Source organism: Podarcis vaucheri, assembly GCF_965113315.1.
Source record: "Podarcis vaucheri genome assembly, chromosome: 8".
Classification (NCBI taxonomy): Eukaryota; Metazoa; Chordata; class Lepidosauria; order Squamata; family Lacertidae; genus Podarcis; species Podarcis vaucheri.
The window spans coordinates 20691153-20719057 of record NC_138766.1 but is presented as its reverse complement, the minus strand read 5'-3'; the positions used below and the strand labels follow the sequence as shown (position 1 = coordinate 20719057).

Below are 27905 nucleotides of genomic sequence, written 5' to 3'. Positions count from 1 at the left end.
AAAAATGATTTCAGAAAGAAAGGAAGAAAGAAAGAGAGAGAGAGAGAGAGAGAGAGAGAGAGAGAGAGAGAGAGAGACTGGACTCATTTTCAATTATTATTTTTAAATTCATTTTTATTTGATTTTACCAATGTAAATTAGTTACAATACCAAATACATATCCATAAAATGAGTTTTCTCTGAATCTCGAGACTTCCTTCCATCCCCTCCATGGGTCCTATTGTCAACATTTCCAACTGCACAGTATTTCATAGTCTATGTTTTGTAGCTATCCATATTGTCCATAGTATTTGTTACATTACAAGTGGGATTAAAATTCTGCTAATGTTTTCATCTGTTTAAGGTGGTCCCCTAAATAAATTATAAACTTTCCCCTTTCTTTCCTGAATTTCTTGTCTTCTTAGTATCTGAGTTTCCCAGTCAGTTTTGCCATTTCAGCATAGTCTAACAGCTTGGCTTGCCATTCTACTCTGGTAGGGATTCTTTCTTCTTTCCATCTCTGGGCTAGTAGCATCCGTGCTGCTGTTGTCACATACATAAAGAGTCTTTTCTGTTCCTTTGGAATGTTGGTACCTATAATTCCTAATAGAAAGGCTTCTGTTGTTTCTTTTGTGTGTGTGTGTGTGTGTGTGTGTTTACAAAAGTTATTTTAAACATTTTTTTTAAAAAAATTCATTATATATCATTTACCAGAAGGTTTCCCAAAATGTTTCATCTATATGCACATCTCCCCTAAACTGCAGGCTGCAAACATTTTTATACCTTTCATACCTGTTTTGTAACAGTCTTTTTGAAGCCAAGTAGTAATGCTGCTAGGTTTGAGAGCGTCCTTGGCACCTGTCCCCCCCAAAAAAAAAATTGCAACAATATTCTTTCCTTCCTTCATGCCCTAATTGCTCTCACACACCCCACGACATTTCTTTCCAGGGTGCAAGTTAGTGAATGAATTCTATAAGGTGTGGCTGTCAAGTTTTCTTCCCTTTTCTCCCCCCCCCAGTTACTGGATTTTTTATAAAGTTTTTTGGGGGAGGGTGGGTTGTTTCCAGTTAAATGGGACACAGCACCCCCAGACCATCCCCCAAACCGACACCATTCAATTTTGTAAATATCCCCATAAAAACCCACCACAGTTTTGTTCAAGGTTGCATAGTATTCACCTTCCCTTATGCAGCAAAACCTTCAAACATTCATATAAAATCAGCCCTACATCGGATCAACACCATTCCAACTTCATTTTACTCAGGGAACAAATGGCTCCTGAAGGGGGGATGTGGGAAATGGGTAAAGACAACCATAATCCCTGAAACCTGGGGTCATGTACTCAGCAGCCTCTTGTGCAAGAGATAATCATCCTGGTTAGTTGGGTGTCAGACAGGAAGTCATCCCATGGACAAAGCAAACCATCCAGGAATGGATTAGGTTCTTGGTGTGATTAGCTGACCAGGAAACCCAGGAACTTGTACATATTTCCTTTGTATCACTTGATGCTCCTTCATGGTTCACTGCCTTGTCATGGCAAAGGGGCTTGAATAACTCAGAGAAGCTATGAGCTATGCCGTGCAGGGCCACCCAAGACGGGCATGTAATAGTGGAGAGCTTTGACCAAACGTGATCCACCTGGAGTAGGAACCGACAAGCCATTCCAGTATCCCTACCAAGAAAACTCCATGGACAAAGACAACAGGCATATTGAGAAGAGAAGACTCCCTGGAAAAGGCCTTGATGTTGGGAAAGATTGAGGGCACAAGGAGAAGGGGATGACAGAGGATGAGATGGTTGGACAGTGGTCTCGAAGCTACAAACATGAGTTTGACCAAGCTGTGGGAGGCAGTGGAAGACAGGAATGCCTGGCATGCTGTTGTCCATGGGGTCACGAAGAGTCGGACACGACTAAATAACAAATCACTTGATGGGTGTGAGGTGGAAGGCAAGTGAGGGATAGGGCTAACCTGCCAAGAAAACCCTTCCCCGTTTGTGACATATGTATGATGTATCTATGATGTATGCATGATGCTTCACCAAAGGTGTTTATGGGGAAAAGGTAAACTTATAAAAGAGGGAGCATCCCCTTGTTTGGGGTTTCTTCCTGCTTCTCCTATGTGATGGGTGGAAGTTCTGTTTTGCTCCAATATTCCTGGCTGGTGTCTTTGTTTGACAATCCAAGTGAGCCCAAGGATTTTCCTATAACACCCCCCCCCAAGAGAAAGAAAGAAAGAAAGAAAGAAAGAAAGAAAGAAAGGAAGAAAGAAAGAAAGAAAGAAAGAAAGAAAGAAAGAAAGAAAGAAAGAAAGAAAGACTCACCCATGCTTCTTGCCAGGCTACGAGAAAGGTACCCTTTTATTTGAAACACCTTATGGAAGTTGTTGGGTTCGCTGCCTTCAGAACATCCCACACATCTTATAAGATGATCTGAATAAAGGTTAGAAAAAGTGACATTTCCCTCCAGCAGGACAACAATGTCTCCCCTGTGAAATGTTAAAATAAAACAATACATTTGGGGGGACAGGTTCCTCAGTACTCCAGGCCCTTAGAAGTGGGCGAAGCAGCCTGGCCCTAGCTGCACTACTGGGGACAAGAGATTATATTAGCCCAAGTCATTTGACATTTCAAAATACTCATTTTTCAAAAACATTTTGTCCTGCAGTACGGGAGACGGCTGTTCATCAAACAAAAGTTCAGAGCTGCCATGGATACATGTAAGTAGTTCCACACTTATTTTTTTAATGTATGCTGATTAATTTATGGATTAAATCAAATAAACGTTGCAGCCCTGTAAATTATAAATAACATACCAAACAACAAAAATCACCAGTCTGTAGACCTCGGAATGGAAAGGGCAGCAAATGTTAAAAGTCATCTCTCCGCAAATTTCTGTAAGATAGCGAGGCGGTGTATCTAATTGAGTCAGCCCTGCCAAAAGCCAGAGATTGGCATGAAATAATATCCTTCTAAACTATAATAGCCAACTGTTTTTAATTTGACACACATCCCTGCTGAAACAAAATTCCAGAGCATGTAATAGCTGTCTAACTGCATTTTTAGACCTGCAATTTCAGATGTTACATTTTTCTTTCTTTCTTTGATCTTAAATCTTTCCTGCTAAAAAACAAAAGAAAAGGAAAAATACCCCTCTTTTGTAGGGGATTTTAATGGTATTGAAAAACGTACTTCGCTTCCAAGAAACTTCCAACCACAACAGTTACTATAATTAGGAAAAAGACAAATCAAGTGTGAAATTAATTACAGACTTGTTTTGAATTGACTTGTTTTGGGAGTAGTATCTCAGAGGCAGGGGAACTTTTTCAGCTAAGGGACCATGTTTCTAAATGGACAACCATGGTGGGTGTGGCCAGACACACCCTATCTCCTATCCAGGTAAGTAAGAGGTGTTATCATGGTTTGAGGACACATTTCAAACAGGTGAAATGACAACAGGATGTGGTCTGGAGGACACAACCTGGATAGAGTCCCGATGGCTTGATAGAGAGGTTGAATGTTCCTTCCCCCTATTGCAGGCACGTCCAACTCCCAAGAGACTATGATCTACTCACATTATAAAAATACTGGCTGTGATCAACCCATTGTTATTGACAGGCAAAGTTGTTGAGCTTTTATTAGAGGTGGCAAAGGTGTTTTTTTTTGGGGGGGGAATCACTGAGCATCACGCGATCTACCGCAATCTACAACAGATGTCCAGTGATCTAACAGTAGATTGTGATCTACCTGTTGGACATGCCTGCCCTTCATTGACTCCCAGTATGTTTCTGAGGACAATTCAAAGTGTTGGTGCTGACCTTTAAAGCCCTAAACGGCCTCGGCCCAGTTTACCTGAAGGAGCATCTCCACCCCCATCGTTCAGCCCAGACACTGAGGTCCAGCTCTGAGGGCCTTCTGGCGGTTCCCTCATTGCGAGAAGTGAGGTTACAGGGAAGCAAGCAGAGGGCCTTTTTGGTAGTGGCGCCCGCCCTGTGGAACACCCTCCCATCAGATGTCAAAGAAATAAACAACTATCTGACTTTTAGAAAACATCTGAAGGCAGCCCTGTTTAGGGAAGTTTTTAATGTTTGATGTCTTATCATGCTTTTAATAGTCTATTGAGAGCCACTCAGAGTGGCTGGGGAAACCCAACCAGATGGGTGGGGTACAAATAATAAGCTGCTATTATTATTATTATTATTATTATTATTATTATTATTATTATCATTATTATTTCTCCCACCAACTTCTTTGCAACTAACCAAGCTTCACTAGAACCACCCATGCTCAAATGTATGCTCCATCTTTAGTTATTATTGAATTATACCTCTTCAGGCAGAGGCTTCCCCAGATTCCGGAACCTGGCATGATCAAGGTTCCAAGAACTGTGGAAGAATTCATAACCTCACAAAGGTGCCACTGCCTCAGACAGCCATGGTGGCACAGGGACTGGGGTGGAGAAGGATCATGGTTCAGAAGTCAAGTACCTGCTTGGCATGCAGAAGGTGCCTGGCTAAGGATATCACCTGTCTGGAAATCCAAAGAGCCACTGTTAGTCAATGTAAAGGTAAAGGAACCCTAGACAGCTAGGTCCAGTCAAAGGTGACTATGGGGTTGTGGCACTCATCTCACTTTCAGGCCAAGGGAGCCGGCGTTTGTCCACAGGGGGGTCACATGGCCAGCATGACTAAACCGCTTCTGGTGTAATCTCTAACATGCTTTGATTAATTTCTGCAATGTTATAGGATACAAAGATCCTGATGAATTTATGAGAAGTTAAAGGACCCATACTGAGGATGATGGAAGTCTTAACATATGGGGGGGGGGAAAACATTTTATAAGTTACATTTTCTTTGTATTTGATGCAGTCTGTTTCTTTTGTCCTGTTTGTGGTGAAGGGACTTAATATGTAAAATAATAAAGATTAAAATGCATAATAATAATAATAATAATAATAATAATAATAATAATAATAGGCATATAAAGCCAAGTTTAGGGATGCGGGTGGTGCTGTGGGTTAAACCACAGAGCCTAGGACTTGCCAATCAGAAGGTCGGAGGTTCGAATCCCCAGGACGGGGTGAGCACCCGTTGCTCTGTCCCTGCTCCTGCCAACCTAGCAGTTCGAAAGCATATCAAAGTGCAAGTAGATAAATAGGTATCGCTCCGGCAGGAAGTTAAACGGCGTTTCCGTGTGCTGCTCTGGTTCACCAGAAGCGGCTTAGTCATGCTGGCCACATGACCCGGAAGCTGTATGCCGGCTCCCTTGGCCAATAAAGTGAGATGAGCACCGCAACCCCAGAGTTGGCCACGACTGGACCTAATGGTCAGGGGTCCTCTTTACCTCTTTACTCTAAGGCCAAGTTTGCTAAGAATCTGACCCATGGAGCCAGAAAGATTCTTCACCCTTGCTTCAGCTGAACCACCCAAAGTCCCTGCTGCTGCTGTTCTCTGTATGTGTGTGTTTTGACAAGGAGGGAACCATGACAGGCTGCAAATTGGGCAGGTTAAGGACCCTGTGAGATTGCCCCTTTCCTTTCCGACAAGGGATGCAGGGCAGGAATTTGCCATCTAAACCTTAGCATGGCAAGCTGCCATCCTCAGCCAATGCTACCCCTGCTTCTGATTAGTTTAAATTCCTTAAAAATATGTTTGCGACCAAATTGCTGGCGCAATTTTAACAGTAGCTGCACGAACGGCAACCCGTCTAATATAGAAATGAAGACGATCAGCATCTATCTCGATAAAGCAGAAAACATAAGCGGAATGCATAGATCTTCACTTGTGGCTCCTTGGGGGATATCTTAACTGCTGGGCACTGCCAAAGTGGGTCATTTTTCTTCAGATTTACCTTGCATAAAAAAGACTGGAGTCACTTCCTGCGTTTTCAGCCCATATTACTCAATTTCTACTCACAGCACATAATGTTCGCTTGTCAAGAAAAATCATCACCAAGCAGTTCCAAGTATGTTTATAAGATTCTTTTATGGGCTGCCACTAATGGATGGATGTCATCAAGACAAACCATTTTGGCATAAATTCCCTTCCCCCAAACCCCTCTGTATTTGTGCTGCGCAATGGTTTTTGCGGAGGTTTACATGAGACGTTTCCATTTTATGAGACATAAAGAAATTTACATATATAGTGGGCTTTTCTCTCTCTTCACCCCGCCCTCCAAAAGTGCCACATCATTAAGGGAAATTGCAACAGTCTATGCCCATTAGTTTAAAATGGTGTGTTTGTCCTTAACAAAAGCTGGTTCTGCACAATATTGCATTATATTGAGGTTTATGGGCTGATTATTTCAGAGATAGAAGGGATTTTTCTTGTTGTTTTGGTAAACTATTGATTTTCTTTTTTTTCCCCTCATGCTTTTTCGCTGACCTTAATGGGCAAGTGAGTATTGCTTTGGAACAAAACCATACACATTTTTAAAATATATTTTAGGGGCATGCAACATGCTGATTTTACCTAATACATATATGATTTTGAGCCCTGCCATTATATTATTTGAGTAGCCAATGCCCTGAATTTTAAAAGCTGACCTCACTCCGACTTTGAAATTTGACCTCCTGCCTTCTGGTGTTTCATCTTCACTATAGGGATCCTAAAGGACATTAGTACTGAAGGCATACTTTCTGACAGGTAAACTTGCTCTGTAAGCCTGAAATAAGCCTCATAAAATCGCTTCTCGGCCTTTTGCCTAAGATCAAGTGTAGTATCTGTTCTTATCAGTTTAATATCTGATATGTCCTATATTTGGGGACTATATATTAAATGGATTTTTGGAATTGGGTAATTAGAGAGCCAGTGTGGTGTAGTGGTTAAGAGCGGTAGATTCATAATCTGGGGAACCGGGTTCGCGTCTCCGCTCCTCCACATGCAGCTGCTGGGTGACCTTGGGCTAGTCACACTTCTCTGAAGTCTCTCAGCCCCACTCACCTCACAGAGAGTTTGTTATGGGGGAGGAAGGGAAAGAAGAATGTTAGCCGCTTTGAGACTCCTTCAGGTAGTGATAAAGCGGGATATCAAATCCAAACTCTTCTTCTTCTTCAATCTGCTAAATCAGAGGAGCTCTTTCCACAGTTCATATGCGTGGCAAATCAGTGACAATAAACATTGCTAATCCCAGTGCTTTTTCCCCTTAAAAAAATGTTTAGGGGTACTCCCATTTTGACTCAAGAAAATCACCATTTTATAGTTCAAAGCGGGAAAAATAAATACAGCAAATGGACAAAAGTACAAAGATTCACAAAATGTTTAAGGGTATGTGTCCCCCCCCCCCCGAAAAAAAAGCACTGGCTAAACCTGAGCTGAAGACAGACTCTTGCTCAACCTGAATATTCCCGACCCGTACCTCACTCCTAAGAGACAACACCATTCCTTTTTATAGCTGATTTGCATTGTAAGAATGCTTCTGTTGCTTGAAAACCTTGAAGCCAGTAACCTATTGCAGAAGAGGTTGCATCTGTTATAAAAAAGAAAAAAAAAAAGTTTAGTTCATTATAGTCTCAGCTGACAATTTATGTGATGAGAGGTGCAGTAAGTCCCTGTCTGAAAACTGTGGCACTGTATAAAGCCTAAGTTTGTGCAATATTCTTTCCTTTCCCTCTGGTCTTTTCTTGTTTCAGACCATTCCATCTTCCATTTCTCCCTTCCCTTGAAATACTGCTTTGGGGATGAGTTTTTTTGGGGGGGGCATGGGGATGTGTGTGTGTTAGAATCCTAGAATTGTTGAGTTGGAAGGGACCCTGAGTGTTAGGAGTCCAGGTTCCTGGCTTGTTAACACAGAAAGCGTACGTAATTAAAAAGGAAGATTTGTTGCAAAAAAACCCCAGGCAATTATCTTCAGACCCCCCTAGCAAACCTCCGGCCCCCATCACTCAGTTGACCCTTCTGAGGTGTTTTTCCTGTATCGACAGAAGAGATGGAACCTTCGACCTTTATGTTTCTTATTTTGCTTCCTTCCTAGCAGCCTTCCTATACCCCTACACCTTGGACTTATTTGGTCAGCTGCAGCCCCTTTCTATTCCGAAAAGCTGTCTCTGCAGCATTCCACGCCCGTTTGGGCTTCTGGGGAGCTTTGGCTGTGTTCCAGCCTTGTTATATATTGGGTTTAACACATTTTATGTTACAAGGCACAGTCTAACCAATCGTAGAAGCGTTGGTACACGAACGTTCTAATGGCAAGTAAGCACATGCTCTTTCAACTGTCAACTGTCAATGGTCAGTTCTTGCTTGGGATTATTATCGTGTTGTCCAGTCAGTTTGGTTTTTGTGTTCCTAAGAGTGAGCTGCTGTCACTGACAAATGTTGAATAAACTTAGCTGAGGAACTTATACTGCCTTGGGCTTCCGACTTTTTCCGAACATTTAACAAGCCTGCTCTCCATTCCTCCCTTATCAGCCGGCCATCCAAGGTCAGGGGGAGTCGACGCTGGCAGCTGTGGGCTCTCCTGTGCTGGCATGAATGCCCAGCCTCCCTGTTCCTGACTGCATTCTGCAGCTGGCTGCGAGATTACACTGGGAGCTGGTGTGTTCATGACACTATCGTCTAGTCCAACCCCCTGCAATGCAGGAATATGCAGGGATCAAACCTGTAACCTTGGCATTATCAGCACCACACTCTAACCAACTGAGCTATGTGTTGCTGGTTTTCTCTCTCTCTCTCTCTTTGGTATCTTTATTCTTGTGATTTATGCAGAAATTGCTCCGTTTGGTTGTGTACTTTTAAATGTTTCATTTATTATTTACGACTACTTTTGTTATATTGTAGTTATCTCCCCCCCCCATTCCAATGGCATGCTGTCTTGAGCATGGTTTGAACTGTGGAAAGGTGGGCTACAAATACAATTATGTATGCATCTGTGTATGTATGCTTTCTCAGGTCCCTGACTGGTCTGTTCCTCCTTTGTTCAGTCCTTCTGCCTCTCCGGACTCTTTCTAGAACTCGGATGGGGAACCAGTGGTTCTTGAGATGTTGTCCCCCCCCAGCTTTCATCAGCCCCCCACAGCTTGGCCCATAGCTGTCAACTTTTCTTGTGATGAATCCTATTCAGAATAAGGGAATTTCCCTTTAAAAAAGGGAAACGTTGACAGCTGTGGCTGTCACAGTGCCACAGGCAATGACAAGCAAAGGGGAATGGCTCAGTTAAATGAATGATTGTTAGAGCTAGGTTCCTATGCGATCTGAGACAAACAGGCACCTGAGACAGAAGCATTCCACAGTATAGGTTCTGTATGTGCCAAAGGGTGACAATGGAATCACAGAATGGCAGAGCTGGAAGGGGCCACAAGTACCATCTAATTCAACCCCATGCAAGATAAGAGTCTTTCACCCAACGTGGGGCTCTGACCCATGATCCTGAGATTAAGTGGTCTCATGCTGTACCAGCTGAGCTATCTATATGATTCTGATTGATATTCCAGCTTGATTGTAATACAGTGGTACCTCGGGATGCCAACGGGATCTGTTCTGGAGCCCTGTTCACATCCTGAACAGAACGGAAGACGCAACAGCGCATCTGCACGTGCGTGGGTAGCGTTTCACCACTTCCACGCATGTGTGTGATGTCATTTTGACCATCTGCGCATGTATTACTGGCAAAACCTGGAAGTAATGTGTTCCGTTACTTCCAGGTCGCAGTGGAGCGCAACCCGAAAGCACTCAACCTGAAGTGTATTTATCCCAATGTATGACTGTACCTAGACACCATCTTAAAAAGTAAAGACATCACCTTGCCAACAAAGGTCCGTATAGTAAAAGCTATGGTTTTCCCAGTAGTGATGTGTGGAAGTGAGAGCTGGACCATAAAGAAGGCAGATCGCCGAAGAATTGATGCTTTTGAATTATGGTGCTGGAGGAGACTCTTGAGAGTCCCACGGACTGCAAGAAAATCAAACCTATCCATTCTGAAGGAAATCAGCCCTGAGTGCTCACTGGAATGACAGATCCTGAAGCTGAGGCTCCAATACTTTGGCCACCTCATGAGAAGAGAAGACTCCCTGGAAAAGACCCTGATGTTGGGAAAGATTGAGGTACAAGGAGAAGGGGATGACAGAGGACAAGATGGCTGGACAGTGTTCTCGAAGCTACAAACATGAGTTTGACCAAACTGTGGGAGGCAGTGGAAGACAGAAGTGCCTGGCGTGCTCTGGTCCATGGGGTCACAAAGAGTCGGACATCACTAAACAACAACAACAACAAATGACTGTACCATATTGGCCTGAATATAAGCCTCACTTTTTTTCTCAAATTTCAACCATGAAAAGTTAAACTGCGGCTTATATTTGTGACTTTACGGTATGCAGCCAGAAGCGCAGGGCAAACAGCGCCAGGAGTGCGGCAAAGCAGCGCTGGCTGCATGTGTAGTCCCCCATCCTCTCCCCCAAGGCTGGGAAGGGAGAAAGCGAGGAAGGGGAAAGGTACCCCACCCCAGTATGCAGCCAGGAGCTGTAAGGAATGGAGTGCTTGTACTCCTGTATTTTTTTTTTTTAAAAAAAAAATCTCTCCCCCCACCCTCCAATTTTAAAGGTACGGCTTATATTCAGGTGCGACTTATATTCAGGCCAATAGGGTAATTTGAGAATACTGTCCAAATGAGCAAGCTCCAAATCTCCTTTAAAAAAGTAATAAAAAATCCAAAGGTTCCAATATGTCCAAATAACAATAGAATTCATCTCAGAAAAGATGCTCCATTGTCGTGCCTCTAATGCACTCCGAGATATTGGAGATTCCACAAGATAACAGACGCTTGCAGTAGTATGGGAAAAGTCAAGGTCACAATCTCTCGCGGAATCATGCTATACCAAATATGGGTGTTTGGCATTTTGCTTTCTCATTTGCAAACTTTCACCTTATACTCAGGTCAGGCTGTTCAAGTGTGGCGCTTTTCTCTCAGATTCAATAAACACATTCCAATTCACGACCCCATGGACCCTGGGCTCGAAAGGTACGCCAAATAAGTTTCGCCAGGAGCTCATTTTCACAGACTGCTATGGAAATTGCATCCTTTGTAGAATTACATAGGCAGCTCTCATCGTTCTGATAAACAGCAATTGGTCTTGGGAATTCAAGCAGGACAGTTCCCTTTGAAGTTTGGACTCTTAAGCAGAACTAATAGATGCATTTCAAAGCAAAACTGTGCTTCTTTCCATAGACAGTTCCCCCTTTAAATGGGTTGCTATGGCTGCTTTAGTCTTGTTTGAAAGATTCTTCAAAAAAACCTGTATTTTTACCTTCCTAATCCCAGTGAAACTGGGTTGTTGTTGTTTTTTTTAAAAAAAATCCAATGTTATGAAACAATAGATTGATTAATACCATTCTTACATTTCTATTTAAATTAAATTCTTGGGACAAAGTACTTATTTTGAGTATTCAGCTTGAACTCTTTCAAAGTTTCTGATTGTTCGCATAAGCAATACAAGCCAGGGTTTGCGTATTTATTTATTTAAAACCAATTCATTTATCACTTAAATGCAATACTCTACAAGTGGTTCACAAGCATACAATCATAGCTGTCAACTTTCAGATTTGAAAATAAGGGAGCAGCAGCCTCGAAAATAAGGGATCAGCAGCCTCACCTATCCCGGGGACAGTCTACGTGATATCTAACAATCCAGGATAGCAGCTGGAAGCAGTGGGAAATAGCACTGGAATAAGGGAATTTCCCACAAAAAAGAGAAGGTTGACAGCTATGCATACAATATAAAAAGTAAAAATCAGTTAAAACTATACAACTGTGGTCCATGGACCACAAGTCATCCATCAGTTTCATAGAGGTGGTCTGCTGGTACGTCTATGTGTTTGGGGTTGAAGACAGGAGAAGCATTAGTGATATCAATTTTTAATTGCATTCTTATTGTTTCTTTTTGTATTGTATTTTACTGTATTACAATAAAATAAAATGCAATATATGCAAAATAAAAGAAATAGAAATTTCAAATGCCAATATTACAGCATCTAGCACAGCACAGTACAAGTATTACAGCAGATGGAAAAATAATTTAAGTGGTCTGCTAAGGTTTTTTAATTATTATTTTTTTGGGGGGGGGTTTCAGAACCATGGACCTAAATTAAGCATATTATAAGTATCAAACTTGAATGCCTCTAGTTTTTCCACACCTGCACATATTTTCTTTCTAGTCTAAGGGTGAGTTTATGCATGCATCAAAGTGATGTGCAAGTATGATAGTTTTATTTTAGAGCTACGTACACATGACCTTTTAAAAATATCCATCCTATTTGTAGTTCAAGGCATTGGTGTGATAGCAGCTAGAATTCTCCAGGAGGAAGAGAAATTTCCTGACAGTTTCTTGGAAGTGGGATTCACAGTTAGCAGAGGTGGTACAATAGATTCTCTCCCCACTGCAAGGTGTTCTGGTTTATCTTCCTGCCTTTGCAAGTGTTAACTGCAACAACTGTGTTTCCCTGCATTGCCACCATTTTGCATTGTCCAAAATGTCCTAGATCTAGGAAAGGTCTGCCACGAAACACATCAGTACAAAACAGAACCGAAAGGGGTGGCACTGTGGTCTAAACCACTCAGCCTCTTGGGCTTGCTGATCAGAAGGTCAGTGGTTAGAATCCCCGTGACGGAGTGAGCTCCCGGTTGCTCTGTCCCAGCTCCTGCCAACCTAGCAGTTTGAAAGCACACCAGCACAAATAGATAAATAGGTAGCGCTGTGGCAGGAAGGTAAATGGTGTTTCCTTGTGCTCTGGTTTCCATCATGCTGTCCTGTTGCGCCAGACGTGGTTTAGCCATGCTGGCCACATGACCCAGAAAGCTGTCTGCAGGCAAACGCCGGCTCCCTTAGCCTGAAGTGAGATGAGCGCCGTACCCCATGTTTGAATTCAGCTGTACTTAACCATCCAGGGGTCTTTTAACTTTACCCTTTACCTAAACCTAGCTTCATTCTGAGGAATTGGGGGGGGTACATGTTCAGAATGGCGGCTGCTACATAAAAACAAAACAAACAAAAAAAACATATTTGGAGCAAATTATGCAATGTGGCCTTATTTTTTAACGGTGCGTGAAAAAAAAGAATAATTTCTGACATTGCCTCAGAAAAATGTCACCTGGGAAACTTCAGATATTAGGTGCTGATCTTTCTTACATTCTGACGGGGGTTTTTTCTTCCTTTCAATGGAGGCAAGTTTACACAGGTCATTGAAAGATATGCACATACTGGTGAATTGTGCCTGTGTAGATCTGCATACACAAAAGACTGATGCAAGTGTCCTTCTTGACCAGAGGTGGGGCAGTCAAACAAGATTTCACATGATAAATTTGGAAGGTGTCCAATTAAATAAATGCAATATGCTCTATTTTGCCCTTAGCCTTAATCCTATCTGATCCTTGAGGCTGACACACCAGCTTTTGTAGAAAGAGGAGATGTGCTGCTTTGGCTTAAAGCTGAGTTACAGTATATTTATGAAGCACAACAGGCAGTCAATTCAATTACATTACCTAGTGAATGAACAATCATAATATGAAGCTTTCCAGTTAAGTGTCCTATTCTATGTGGGTATGATGGCACAAATCTACTGGTTCCTTTCTTTCCCCTGTTGTGAAACTGAACATTTCATTTGTATGGCCAAATATAAATTCTTCTATCATGGGTCAAAGTGTTTTGTCTCAAATCCACAAAGACATAGAAAAGTTTATTAGATTATTAGATTAACGTTTGCTAGCTGCTGCTGCTTCTTCTTCTTCTTCTTCTTCTTCTTCTTCTTCTTCTTCTTCTTCACAAAGTTTGCTCATTTCTTCCTGAGTCTTGTCTGCTGTCTCTCAAGTACAAATCTCATACAATTGTGAATTTATTTACTTATTAACAGCAATAACAAAGAATTAAGTTCTCTACGTAGTATGCGGAAGAAGACATATTCCAGTCATAAAGTATGAACGCAAAAACACAAAACCAGAACAATTGAAATGGCATCAAAATAAGAACAGCATATGGTTCCTGAAAAGTATGAGCAGCAATTTCTAATCAATATTGTCAAATTGATTAATTAAGTGAACACCCGCTGGATGTCTGAAGTTTATTTGTTGGTTTTCAATGGCTCAATTACAAACCAGTGAGCCTTCCAGGCAATACCGCATTCACAATAGCACCAACAGGTTGACAGAAATAGTGCCACTGATGGTTCCCTGTATCACACAAAACACAGTTGTGTGTGACTGGCAACAAGTAGAATAGCCGGGGGGGGGGGGGAGTTGTGGCGAGAGTAATGCAATCCACAGGGGACACTTCTCGTCTTCATGTTATCTTTCAAAGGAAATATATGTGGAAGCGAGTCTTTATTTCTCCTCCTTGTGACAGCTTGGACGGATAGGGGAATTGCAGTCAGAATGTCTGCTATATCACTCAGCAAAATAATGTTATACACAGGCTCGGAGGATAACAAGAAGTCACACCGCAGTTCTAAGCAAATGCAGCATTTGAAATCTCTTGACAACTGAGATCTCCTTAGCTCTACAAGGCTGATAATGGAGCAAGTCGTGTTCATGTTTCTGGGAAAGGAGGGTTAAAGCTCACTACTGCTCCCCACGCCATGCTTATCAATTTTGAGACAGAGAGACAGCATATGGTTAAAAGCTTGAGCAATTGCCCTGAATCATGGACATTAAGTGGTGGGCTCCGCAGCGCTTGCGATCTTCCCAAGGATTATTGAAGGAGCACATATTGAAGTAAAGTGTGGAAGACATGCTCTGGCAGAGGACTATGCCATTATATTTCTTCCTCACTTGGCTGGAAAATGTATTGGACCGGAACAAAAAGACCTTGACGTATGATCAAGAAAAGTAAGAGTCACTGACCATTAACAATTGCTGCTCCAGGGGTGTTTCCTACCTTTTAGCAACAGCAATAAAACTGACCTTAGAACAATGAATGTAAGAGCTGAACTTAGAGAATGCCAGGACTATGGATGCCATTATAAAAGATTGCCCACATTTCTCTACATCTCACACTTTCATCTTCAGATATGCCATTTCTTTAATTTAGAGAATCTGCTTTTAACGCTTTTCCCTGTATCAAATAGATCTCCCTCCTTGGCAGTTTTACAGGAAAGCAGGATTGCTTCCTCTGTCTACAAAGAAGAAATTATCACAGGCAGCTGTATCGGTAGCAATATTTCACAATATATTGTTGCAGAATACTTGAATAAAAGTGCTGTTTAACTCTCTGTGGGAAGGGTTGCTTTAGTTTTGCAAAGGGATATGGAATAGCCACAACTGAGATCCCAGTCAAGGGCAGAAGGTCAGGATCCTGTTTTTTTTATATATATATACTAGGTCTAGCCAATCTAGAAGCATTATACTTACTGCTACCCATAGAACATAATGGGACACGGGTCACGCTGTGGTCTAAACGACTGAGCCTCTTGGGCTTGTTGACCGGAAGGCAGTTTGAATCCCTGTGATGGAGTGAGCTCCCATTGCTCTGTCCCAGCTTCTGCCAACCTAGCAGTTCAAAAGCATGCCAGTGCAAGTAGATAAATAGGTACCACTGCAGCGGGAAGGTAAATGGTGTTTCTGTGCACTCTGTTTTCTGTCATGGTGTTCCATTGAGCCAGAGGTGGCTTAGTCATGCTGGCCACATGACCCAGAAAGCTGTCTGTGGACAAACACCGGCTCCCTCAGCCTGAAAGTGAGATGAGCGCCACAACCCCATAGTCACCTTTGACTGGACTTAACCGTCCAGGGGTCCTTTACCTTTTTAACTAAAAACTAATACTGAGCACTTTTACTCACTTCTGCATCTGAAGATGTTCAGGAGCTATTGTGTCAATGATCACTGCTGGCACCACCAACAGTTCATTCTCCTCCCTGAGCTCAGCAGCAGTGACACCGGCAGAGGAAATAGGGATTTCCTGGGATCAAATCAGAAGCTGGGATAGCTTTCATAATTCCAGGGTTGTGCCTGGAAAATAGAGACACTTGCAGGGTATGTGATTAACCTCTGCTTCATTTGAACATGTCTCTGCAGTTTATAGGGATGCGGGTGGCGCTGTGGATTAAACCACAGAGCCTAGGACTTGCCAATCAGAAGGTTGGTGGTTTGAATCCTCATGACGGGGTGAGCTCCCGTTGCTTGGTCCCTGCTCCTGCCAACCTAGCAGTTCAAAAGCACGTCAAAGTGCAAGTAGATAAATAGGTACCACTCTGGCGGGAAGGTAAACAGCTTTCCGTGCGCTGCTCTGGTTCGCCAGAAGCGGCTTAGTCATGCTGGCCACATGACCTGGAAGCTGTACACCAGCTCCCTCAGCCAATAAAGCGAGATGAGCACCACAACCCCAGAGTCGGTCATGACTGGACCTAATGGTCAGGGGTCCCTTTACCTTTACCTTTAGTTTATGCAAAATGGGATTTCTCCTCCAGGAGCAAGCACCAGATGGTTGAAGTATCCTCTATTTAACAATCTGAGGCATTCTTGGCATTCCCTCCTCTCCATCTGGATTTGAGCCTGAAAGACCAAGGAAAAATGTGGGTGCATGAAGGGCAAGTGGCAAGCAAGCACATTTTGTAACACTGCACAACATCCCTGCTGATTGTTGGGCATTTCCGCTAAGACATCAGCCTTTAGGGCTGCTATACATCTGGAATTTCCCAGACATAGCCAGGAGTTGGCCATCGGAAATAGACTCTGGGTGGAAATTGCTGAAATGTGTGGGGAAATCTGGACGTACGGCAACCCATGTCGGAAGTGTAGATTTTTGTGAATTCCATTAAAAATAGGTCCAAAATTTCATTATTATTTTTTTTTTTTTTGAGAATTTGCAGAAGAAGCTCAATAACTATGCAAAAGGGAAAAAAGGTTCAACAACTTTTGTGTCCGGACTTTTTGAAATATGGGAACCCTATCAACCTGACTTTCCAATTTCCTTGGTTTGTAGAAATTAAACCTCCAGTTGTTGTGGTTTTTCTTTTAAAACACTAAACACACAAATGCACACACCACAGAAAGCAGTGGTATTTAAAACCTTTATTTATTCATTTATTGAATTCGTATACTGCCCTATACCTGCAGGTCTCTGGGAGGTTCACAGAATAAAATCAAAATATAAAAGCACAAAATACATAATCAAAATAAAAACAACAACCCAACAACAACCCCGCCCCCCCAAAAAAAAACACCCACGTGTAATTTGTGTGCTTGGCATAGTCTGGCCAAAAGACCATCTTATTTAGGTGCTCAACATTAACATTTGCAAAAAATAATAATTAAAAAAATCACCCCCCCCCAAAAAAAAGTGGTTGTTTTCAGTTGTGGATCAAGACTGCTCTGCAAGGTTTCTGCCCTCCTGTCCTCATTTTCTCCTTTTATCTTTATCTTGGTTCATTAGCCGCGGAAGTGCGACATCCAGAAATTCATTACCAGCAAATAGATGTCTATCTGTGTGTTTGCTGGAAATGATATCTCAGGGAAAAGATCAGCACAGCTTCGCCAGCATATGCAATTACACTTGATAATTAGCTGTAGGCATTTGCATTCCGCGTGAAACTAGTTAGCTCTTTTGTTCAAAGGTTAACACTCTAAATGACGTGTCCCAAACACACTTAACAATGCATTTAATTTAGATTAAACAGATTAATATGAGCTAAATAAATGTTAGCTCCTTTTTTTTTTTGCTTTTTTTTTTTAGGGAGCGGGTGGCACTGTGATCTAAACCACTGGGCCTCTTGGGCTTGTCGATCAGAAGGTTGGCGGTTTGAATCCCTGTGATGGGGTGAGGTCCCGTTGCTCTGTTCTAGCTCCTGCCAACCTAGCAGTTCGAAAGCACTCCAGTGCAAGTAGATAAATAGGTACCACTGTGGCAGGAAGGTAAATGCCATTTCCATGTGCTCTGGCACTTATCACAGTCTTCCATGCACCAGAAGCAGTTTAGTCATGCTGGCCACATGACCCGGAAAGCTGTCTGTGGACAAACACCAGCTCCCTCGGCCTGAAGCGAGATGAGTGCTGCACCCCATAGTCTCCTTTGACTGGATTTAACCGCCCAGGGGTCCTTTACCTTTTTAAAGCTTATTTTGAAGAACGTAGTCATTAAGTCTTAAGTGTGATGTCACACTCTGAAAGGAAACAGTGCAGCCAGTGGGATGAACAAGTTCAAATCCCGCTTTAAAGCATGGACTTGTGTCTGGAAAGAACCAAGCAATTGGCAGGTGTGTGTATAAGCCCTCAGTCATGAATGTTGTGGAAGAGAAGCAAACATAGCTCTCATGCAGAAGCATTCCATATCCCAGTGGTTTTCTACCTTTTGGGGGTCCATGGCTCCCTTGACCAACTACATTCTTTTCGGGGCACCCCTGTAGGGTTCAGAAGCCCATTTATGTCACCCCTTGCTTAAAGAGCTGGCAACCTCTCACCCCTTTTCAAACACCCTCCCTTGTGGGGCGTTCCCTCAGCCTCCTCTCTCCTCCCTTCTCCTTGGGCATCCTCTGGGCAGCTACTGCTGTCGCCCCTGGTTTCCGAGCTGCCCCTCTGTCACAAAGAGAGGTGCCTCCTCAGACTGCCCCACAGGGGCCTGGAACTTGTTCATCCATTCCCAACAGCAAGGGCTGGCTGGTTGGGCTCCCCCACCCGCTTGCTTGCTTACTCTGAGGCCGCCTCAGCTCCTGGCAACCAGTACCCCGTGACCATCCCCAGAGGCACCACTTACCTGCAGAGCTTGAAGCCAGGGCTGCTGAAACAAACAGCTGTGGAAGCCACTGGGAGGCAGAGATGAGAGAGGGCATCAGAGGAGGGAGGGAAGGAAAGAGGGACAGAGGCCAGTGTTGCCTGTGGCACCCGGCTACCATTCAAGGCACCCTTTGATTTAGGAAAATAGATAGGGATTAAGCCCTTCTCTCCACCCGTAATATATTGGCAAGAATCGGCACAGCACACTGGTTGAAAACCATTGCCATATATGGTACTGCCGTATCTGGAATTCAGATTGAATTCAGCTGGCTTAATGTCCAGGATCAGCCCTGAGTGCTCACTGGAAGGAGAGATCAGTCCTGGAAGGACTCAAATCAGCCCTGAGTGCTCACTGGAAGGACAGATCCTGAAGCTGAGGCTCCAATATTTTGGCCACCTCATGAGAAGAGAAGACTCCCTGGAAAAGACCCTGATGTTGGGAAAGATTGAGGGCACAAGGAGAAGGGGATGACAGAGGACGAGATGGTTGGAGAGTGTTCTCGAAGCTACCAGCATGAGTTTGACCAAACTGCGGGAGGCAGTGGAAGACAGGAGTGCCTGGCGTGCTCTGGTCCATGGGGTCACGAAGAGTCAGACATGACTGAACGACTAAACAAATGTCCAGGATTGCACTATATTTTAAGGGGGGCGGGATGTCAAAAATCCTTTCAAATAAATAAATCATTATCTTTTTCTTTTTTAATAAAGAGAAAAGATAGTGGCAATTGTAAGTTCCAAACAATCATAAATGCATCCCAGCAATGAACACCAGCTCATTACATTCTTTTTGTTCTACACTATTAGTTTATATGCTATTTGAAATGCATGGCCAAATTAAATGCCACTGAAATTTTATGTAAGAGGGGGAATCTTTTATGAATAATGGCATAAAGAATATTATCACTCAATCTGGAATTTTAGACTCCCATTTCCCATTTTAAAGCTGAAAAACTGCACCTGCGATAAAAAAAACACCAAACTTTTTTAGTACACACAAGAGCTCAAATGGTTGCTGGATTGCAGCAGCGAATGGATACAATGGTCTAGAAGCATTCCATTTGATGGGTCTCAAATGCCTTACAAATAAGGAGCACCCTCTGTTAACATGAAAAGTATTCCATTACTGGGCCCAATGACTTGTTGAAAAGATTTCAGAAGCTCCAGGAATGGCTGTAACAAACAGATCATTTTTAGGTCTGACTTCGTAATTGAAGAGAGTTTTGCTGAGAAATAAAGCAGGCTTGCAGCAAGGTCAGAACATAGCAAAGCTTTAAGAGGGCCTGATTCATGAATACTAGGCCAAATGAAAACAGGTTAGGAATTCTGTGTAACAGGACATGGAGAAGTTAATCACAGAAGAGATGTCCAGAACTTTGGGCAGACAAACCTGAACCTGGGAGATGAATTCTTTAGCTCAAACCTTTGGGGGTTCTAGAAATTATTATTCTTATTGGATTAATATACTGCCCTATACCCGGGGGTCTCAGGCTGATTCACAGAATAAAATCAAGATATAAAACCACAAAATACCTAATAAAGATAAAAACAACAACCCAATAGCCCCCCCCCCCAAAATAAATAAATTTTAAAAGGGCATAGGTTACAAATCAGATGAACCAAAGGCCTGGTTAAAGAGGAACGTTTTTGCCTGGCGCCTAAAGGTGTATAATGAAGGCACTAAGCAAACGTCCCTGGGGAGAGCATTCTACAGATGGGGAGCCACTGTAGAGAAGGCCCTTTCTCATGTTACCACCCTCCGGACCTCTCGAGGAGGGGTCTCAGAAGATGATCTCAGGGTCCGGGTAAGTTCATATGGAAAGAGACGGTCCTTGGGGTATTGCAGTCCTGAGCCCTTTAAGGCTTTATAGGTCAAAACTAGCCCTTTGAATTGGGCCCGGAAACTAATTGGAAGCCAGTGCAGTCGGACCAGCATTTGTGTAATATGCTCAAACCGTCTTGCTCCAGTGAGCAACCTGGCTGCTGAATTCTGCACCAGAAATGGTTTGTCAGTAGGTTTAAGTCAAGACACCTCCCCCCCCCCAAAAGTCCTTATTTTAGATCTGGTTATTGTGGGGCAGGGGAAAGGGGTTGAAGAGAGACTTTTAACTTGTTTGTGTGAGTGTGCAGGAATGTCCCAGAGACCTTGCTGGAGTGTGCGGAGATTAAGGCTTTGCAGCTACAGAGGATGCATGCCTACATTAGACCCACATATTTCCCTGTTAATAGCTCATAAGATAGAGTTCTGATGCGACAGCATTTCAGTCAATTTCTTCACATCCCAAAGCCAATGAATTGGAGTGGGTGGATTGCAATTATGGTGACACTACATTGTTTCTTTGTTTTACTAGATGCTACCAGGAAAATGTGTTGGGAAACTGAAAACTAGGGGCAGCTGTAATGTTTTAGAGGGATTAAGTTTGGTATCAAGAGGAACATTGAGAATTACTGATATACAGACCCAACAAAACAGGAGCAGTTGCTATGAAATAAAAGAGAAGCCAAGCAATCTAGACTATGGGATACCCCTGTAGAATGTGAGGAAAATAGTTTAAAGAAAAGACAACTACGGGCATCAATACTTACATTGATCCCAGCTGCTGGCCTGGAACAACCAAGGTGAAACGAAATTCAGTTACAGAATTAAATAATTGTACTAATCTCATTTCTTGCAACCCCAATAAGTCCACTTAACCCTCCTTTTTACAGTCTGAGTCTGCAATCCATCTCCCTTTGCAAGGAAACCTTTCCAAGAGCTGTCGAAATGGCCAAGTCTTTGTATTCAAATCCAGACTCTCAAACGAGAGAAAAAAGACAGCAAGCCTTCACAGGAGGCAAATGTATGCAGAGGAAATAGCAAAATCATTTTGGATCTCGCTGAGGTACATAGGTTTTGATGTAAATTTGACAAGTAAATCATTTTGTATCTATATAAGGGAAATTGGAGTGTCAAATACATAGACATTGTGCTATGTCTGAAACGATGAGAACAATCACATAGTCCCTAAACAGTTTAGAAATATACTCATAGCAGAGAGTAACTTAGATTCTATTCAAATGAGAACAAGCCTAGATAATATTTGGCTGTTGATGGATGGCAACAATAAAAAGACAAGCATGAATGTCTGTTTGATTTTGGTCAATTTGGGGGCCCAAAAGACTTTGCAGGCAATATAAGGTAATTGTGATCTATCTGGAAATGGAAAAAAAACCACATGTGCCTGCACATACAAACTTTTATAGAAATATATTTATTTCTATTTCCCTCAAAAACCCAGAATATACAGTTTAAACTGTAGTGGATGAAAGAGCAAAAATTGCAATTTCAGGCGTCACTTACTTTTATTTTGGAGCAAATGAAAAAGAATACAGCAGAAGAGCATGCATTATGTAAATCAAGTACACTCTTTATACAAAAGCTCATTACCACAAAGTGATATTAAGGATATTTGGAGGAAATAAGTATAAATGTGTCTATCATCAGGGTAACTTTTGACGGTTTTAAGGAATGGGTAGAGTGCTAGAAAACAGTGTTCCATGCAAATTTTAAAATTAAAACGTCACAAAATGTTGATTGTGGAATTCAATTTCACTGAGTTATACAGAACTTATATTGGTGTTAAATTGCTGTCTGTGTGACTCGTGGGAAATGTTGTCAATTTGTCAGTTCACCTGGCTTCTTTAAAAAGGGGAAAATATACCTGACCTTAGAGTTCTTATTTGACAGCAGTTATTATCAAGCACATTGAGTTCTTAAATGTGGCAGTGATGAAAATGGACAAAATGTTCCGCCAGGGATTCTAAATCCAGAGATCAATGCAGGCAACACACAAACAAACAAACAAAATTTCCTGGAGTTAGGACAATGGATAGGGATTAAACCCTTTTCTCCACCCATAATATATTGGCAAGAATTGCTACTTATAGCTGTTGTTGACATTCATCTGTCTCAAGAGACAATTGACTGTGCCTCTGGGAAAGAAGTCAAACCATTGGTGAATCACAGCACTGTCATAGTCCTGTGCTCCCAGCAATGGCCAACCAGCCAAGTTTCAGGGGGGAGCCTGCTTGGAGGCAGAGTCCATATGCAAGGTTCAATCCAGTCCTAAGGTCAGCAGTATCTCAGTTCACGTAGTCAGATGATCCACGGGTCAAGAAAGTTGAGGGTCCAAGGTCACAAGAAGCAAGAAGCAGCAGGGTCTGTCCAGGAACTACGAATGTGCCCGTCTCAACTGTTTTCCTACAGCAGTTCTGTCGGGTCGTTATTCCAGAGTTCCCATCGCAAATAGAACATGCACCTGTAATGACACGGCCCTGGAGACTATGGAACATGTAATGCTCTTCTGTCCTAATTGGACAGATGAAAGATCTCGGTTTTTAACCCCTCTCGTGAACAAGCTTAATCTCCCAATCCAGCCTTGGATAGTGTCCCTTTTTTTGCAGGATTCTGATTGTTGGATTACCGAGATGACAGCTAACTTCCTGCTTAGTGTGATGAAGAGGAAAGCGGCACTAACTTCTTCCTTAACACCACAGCCGCAGTCGATACGCCACACAATCGAACGAAGTTCCAAGTAGCCTTATTGTACAAGGACAATGGAGTTAGGACAAATCTGAGGAGCTGAAGGACCCTCTAACGGTCCTCCTCCAGCCTCAGCAGTGTGTGTGTGTGTGTGTGTGTGTGTGTGTGTGTGTTTCCTCTTTAAGTATTTGCCCAGGACGATATCTACCTTTATCTCCCCACCCCCATTTTATGTTGTTATTTTAATGTATATCATGCTATGGCCACACGGCTAATGCAATAAAATTTATGTGAAATGTTGTTTCCAGCAACTGACTGAGGCTGGAAACCCTGCTGAAGAAAGCTGAAGTCATCTGGTTCTCATCAGGAGTAAGAAGGCACTTTGCCTTCTGCTCCTTCAGGCTGCTGCTCAGCAGGTGAAGCCAACTCCTGGCCCACGACAAGCACCTGCTGTTGCTGCAGAGACCGTAACTCACAACTCTTGCATGGTTTTTGCTACATTGGCATCACCGAAGTAACTTCCGTGGGGCGCAAGCCTCGGCAGAGTATATGGAAGTCCTAGGTTGCCCAGATGACGACCTCACTGATGTGGTCCAAAAGAAAACAGAGTGATATACAGTGGTGCCTCGCAAGACGAAATTAATTCGTTCCGCGAATTTTTTCGTCTAGCGAATTTTTCGTCTTGCGAAGCACGGTTTCCCATAGGAATGCATTGAAAATCAATTAATGCGGGGACGCGGGTGGCGCTGTGGGTAAAAGCCTCAGCGCCTAGGGCTTGCCGATCGAAAGGTCGGCGGTTCGAATCCCCGCGGTGGGGCGCGCTCCCGCTGCTCGGTCCCAGCGCCTGCCAACCTAGCAGTTCGAAAGCACCCCCGGGTGCAAGTAGATAAATAGGTACCGCTTACCAGCGGGAAGGTAAACGGCGTTCCGTGTGCTGCGCTGGCTCGCCAGATGCAGCTTTGTCACGCTGGCCACGTGACCCAGAAGTGTCTCCGGACAGCGCTGGCCCCCGGCCTATAGATGTGAGATGGGCGCACAAACCCCAGAGTCTGTCAAGACTGGCCCGTTCGGGCAGGGGAACCTTTACCTTTACCTTTTATGGTCAAAAAAAGTCCAAACAAAGCCAAATTTGGTACAACAAGAGTTTATTAAGTGCTCTTTAAAGTCACACATACTGTAAAGAGCATTTCAAAATTCAAACGCAGAATTTTTTTTAAAAAACAGCAGAGTGGCCCAATGGTCACAGAAAATCATAAAAATGCAGAAAAAAACACACAAGCTTCCAGATTCTTGCAAACCCCTTCCCAACACCAAGTCCTTGAATTCCAAACACCCCAACCCAAAATCCAACCCCCCCAAAAAAAAAAGTTTTAAAAGCTTAACTTATCAAATGGCTGCAAAAGAAGTTTTGGAAAAGCTTCAAAAATCACCAAAGTCTTTAAAAACCTCAAAAAAGGCTACTATGTACACTGCGTTCTATGAGTTGCTCCTCGAAGTCAAGTCGCAACTGTATTAACGGTGTTAAGAAAAAGGAAACAAAGTTGCAAGACGTTTTCGTCTTGCGAAGCAAGCCCATAGGGAAATTCGTCTTGCGAAGCAGCTCAAAAACGGAAAACCCTTTCGTCCAACCGCCTTAGATATCCCAGACTCCTCTCTTTCTCTCACACACAAGCTTCTCCTTTCCCATCCCATCCTATCCAGGCTGCTACTTCCATGCAAGTCCCCCATCCACACATGACATTCAGCAAATACAGATCAATGGAATCTATGCCATCCACTGGAGAGTATGAAAATGCCATATATACAGAGCAAACAACTCAAGTAAAATAGTCAAGCCACCCATGATGTGCCTTAAAGGTAAAGGTAATGGGACCCCTGACCATTAGGTCCAGTCGTGACTGACTCTGGGGTTGCAGTGCTCATCTTGCTTTATTGGCTGAGGGAGCCGGCATCCAGCTTCCGGGTCATGTGGCCAGTATGACTAAACTGCTTCTGGCGAACCAGAGCAGTGCACGAAAATGGCGTTTACCTTCCCGCCGGAGCGGTACCTATTTATCTACTTGCACTTTGACCTGCTTTCGAACTGCTAGGTTGGCAGGAGCAGGGACCGAGCAACGGGAGCTCACCCTGTCACGGGGATTCAAACTGCTGACCTTCTGATCAGCAAGTCCTAGGCTCTGTGGTTTAACCCACAGCGCCACCCACGTCCTTTAACCCACAGCGCCACCCACGTCCTTTAACCCACAGCGCCACCCGCGTCCAGATGTGCCTTATATCATCAATATATCACTCCATTGGCTCCGCCATGACAGGTTGGCTCTGTGAGGCCTCCTCTCCCCTCAACTCTAATTTGGGGACAGCCATTACATCAGACGGCCTCAGCAGAGCTTACCAAGGGCTCTACTGTGACAGGCACTTCTTGGCAAATTCATAGCCCCATCCAAGTACAGTGGTGCCCCGCAAGACGAATGCCTCACAAGACAAAAAACTCGCTAGACGAAAGAGTTTTCCGTTTTTTGAGTCGTTCCGCAAGACGAATTTCCCTATGGGCTTGCTTCGCAAGACAAAACGTCTTGCGAGTTCTTGCGAGTTTGTTTCCTTTTTTTTGCAAGTTTGTTTCCTTTTTCTTAAAGCCGCTAAGCCGTTAATAGCCACTAAGCCGCTAAGCTGCTAAGCCGTTAATAGCCGCTAAGCTGCTAAACCGCTAAGCCGCTAATAGCCGTGCTTCACAAGACGAAAAAACCGCAAGACGAAGAGACTCGCGGAATGGATTAATTTCGTCTTGCGAGGCACCACTGTATCCGAAATTTTGATATGAAAAGTTGGTCATCCTAGGCTCTTTTTTGTTTTGTTTTTACATTCCAAAAATAAGCTGACTTCCTCCATCGGGTTCTTGCAACCTGCCTGCGTCGCTCTCATTTGCCAATTCCCAAGGCGCTGTGTATATTAAAATAAAATTGTCGGTCTTGTACAAACATAATTCTAAAAGAAACAGAGCTTCCCCTTAGCGCATCCTCGATACTTACCAGCCAGGTCTACATTTGAGAAACAAAGCAGATTAAAAGAACTGCTTCTGGCTTCCATCTGTGGCAGTCTTCCTTTTGATTACACCATCAATCCTGCTCAGTCAAATGGTTGGCAAAAAGTAATATGAAACCCATTCCAAAAGAAGTTATAGAGAGAGGCATAGCTACATGATAGCAGTTATTAAAAAAAAAAATCATATTTGTTGCTTAGAGCCATCTCTCCTTCTGTAGTCTCTCCAAATGTTTTATAAAATTAGATCATGTAAAAAGTAAATGCATTTATTGAGACTCTGGATGTGGCAGAATTAATATCCATATTTATCTTAAGTAAGCCTTGCCTTTTTTATTACAAGTTCTCAAGCTGCCTTCAAATTGTTAGTTCCACCCAAGAACAACTAAACGTGAAAACTGGCGCATTACATTAAGAGGATAAAATCAATTTCAGATTATTTCCCATAGAGTGATGAAACTGCCCCATGTCTTTGTTGCATAAATATTACATCCCATAAATATTTATGGAAAATAATGAGTGTTTTCACATCTTCTGACTTCTATGTTTCTACTCAATTTGCACAAATGAATCAGATTTTTCTTGGGGAATCTTAGTGGAAGGATACCAGATGCAATCTTTTGGCTGAATTATTATTGTCATTATCAATGCGACGATTTCTTCTTCATGTTTCATTTCACCCATTTGTTTTATATGCAGAGAATACATGCCATTGAATACAAGAAAGTATCGTAGTCCTTAAGTATGAGTAAAATGTCTTAACCCAGAGGCTTTGCTCTTGGAAGGTTAATGACAACTATGTGATCACTGGCCAGAGGCCCAAAATATCATGGAAGGTGGTACCCATAACTCCTACCAGCATAAAGAAGACCAGCCTACTCCAGCTAGGCGGACCACCAGATATAATGTGCTTGCTTCGCCTTCCCTCATAGGGAGATAAGAGGTTCAGCAACTCTGTGGGAGCAGAAGAAATATGGAAGACAAACTTGGACCCAGGCACTGACCAGAGGGCCAACAACTTCTGGAAGACTAAAACCCCATACCAACAGGAAAGCCATCAAGGGGCAATACAGCTGACCCCAAACTGGATATAAATATCTTTAGAAAAAGTAATTCAAACCTTTTCTGGAGATGTAAAGAATCTGAGGGGACAATGTACCACATGTGGTGGAAATGTAAAAAGATAAAGAACTTTTGGGAAATGATTTATAATGAGCTAAAAAAAAAGTTTAAATTAACTTTCATCAAAAAAACAACCAGAAGCCTTCCTTTTAGGTATTATGGCTGCAGACATTCTGAAGGAATTGAGGAGGGTTTTTATGTATGCAACCACTGCCACGAAAATGCTGATAGCCAAATGGTGGAAAGGAGATAAAATACCAACTAAATTGGAATGGCAGGAGAAATTATTTGATTATGCAAAGATGACAGGAAAAATTAGGAACCAGACAGACCAAAAGTTCAAGAAAGAATGGGATATATACAGATTATATTTAAAAGAACATTGTTCCCATATGAAATCTTTGACATGCTTTGATTAACTTCTGCAATACCATATGCTATAAAGATTATAGATAATTTACAATAAGTTAAATGTCATACATTATGCCTTTAATAAGGAAATGAAGGATCCATGCTGAGGAAGATGGAAGTCTTAATGCATGGAAGAACTTTATTCTATATGTAAAA

At 42.8% G+C, this 27905-nt stretch overlaps 3 long non-coding RNA genes across 3 annotated transcripts; 1 reads left to right on the top strand and 2 right to left on the bottom strand.

The window, feature by feature from the left end:
• Positions 1–96: 96 nt before the first annotated feature.
• LOC309538964 lies at positions 97–2596 on the bottom strand. Its single transcript, XR_014222556.1, has 2 exons — positions 2302–2596; positions 97–573 (listed from the first exon to the last, which is right to left on the bottom strand). It is a non-coding gene; the product is annotated as an uncharacterized lncRNA (long non-coding RNA).
• Positions 2218–21669, top strand: LOC309538952. The gene is made up of 3 exons (XR_014222542.1): positions 2218–2329; positions 2645–2696; positions 21368–21669. It is a non-coding gene; the product is annotated as an uncharacterized lncRNA (long non-coding RNA).
• Positions 15266–27824, bottom strand: LOC309538912. The gene is made up of 3 exons (XR_014222490.1): positions 27073–27824; positions 16326–16444; positions 15266–15851 (listed from the first exon to the last, which is right to left on the bottom strand). It is a non-coding gene; the product is annotated as an uncharacterized lncRNA (long non-coding RNA).
• Positions 27825–27905: the final 81 nt, after the last annotated feature.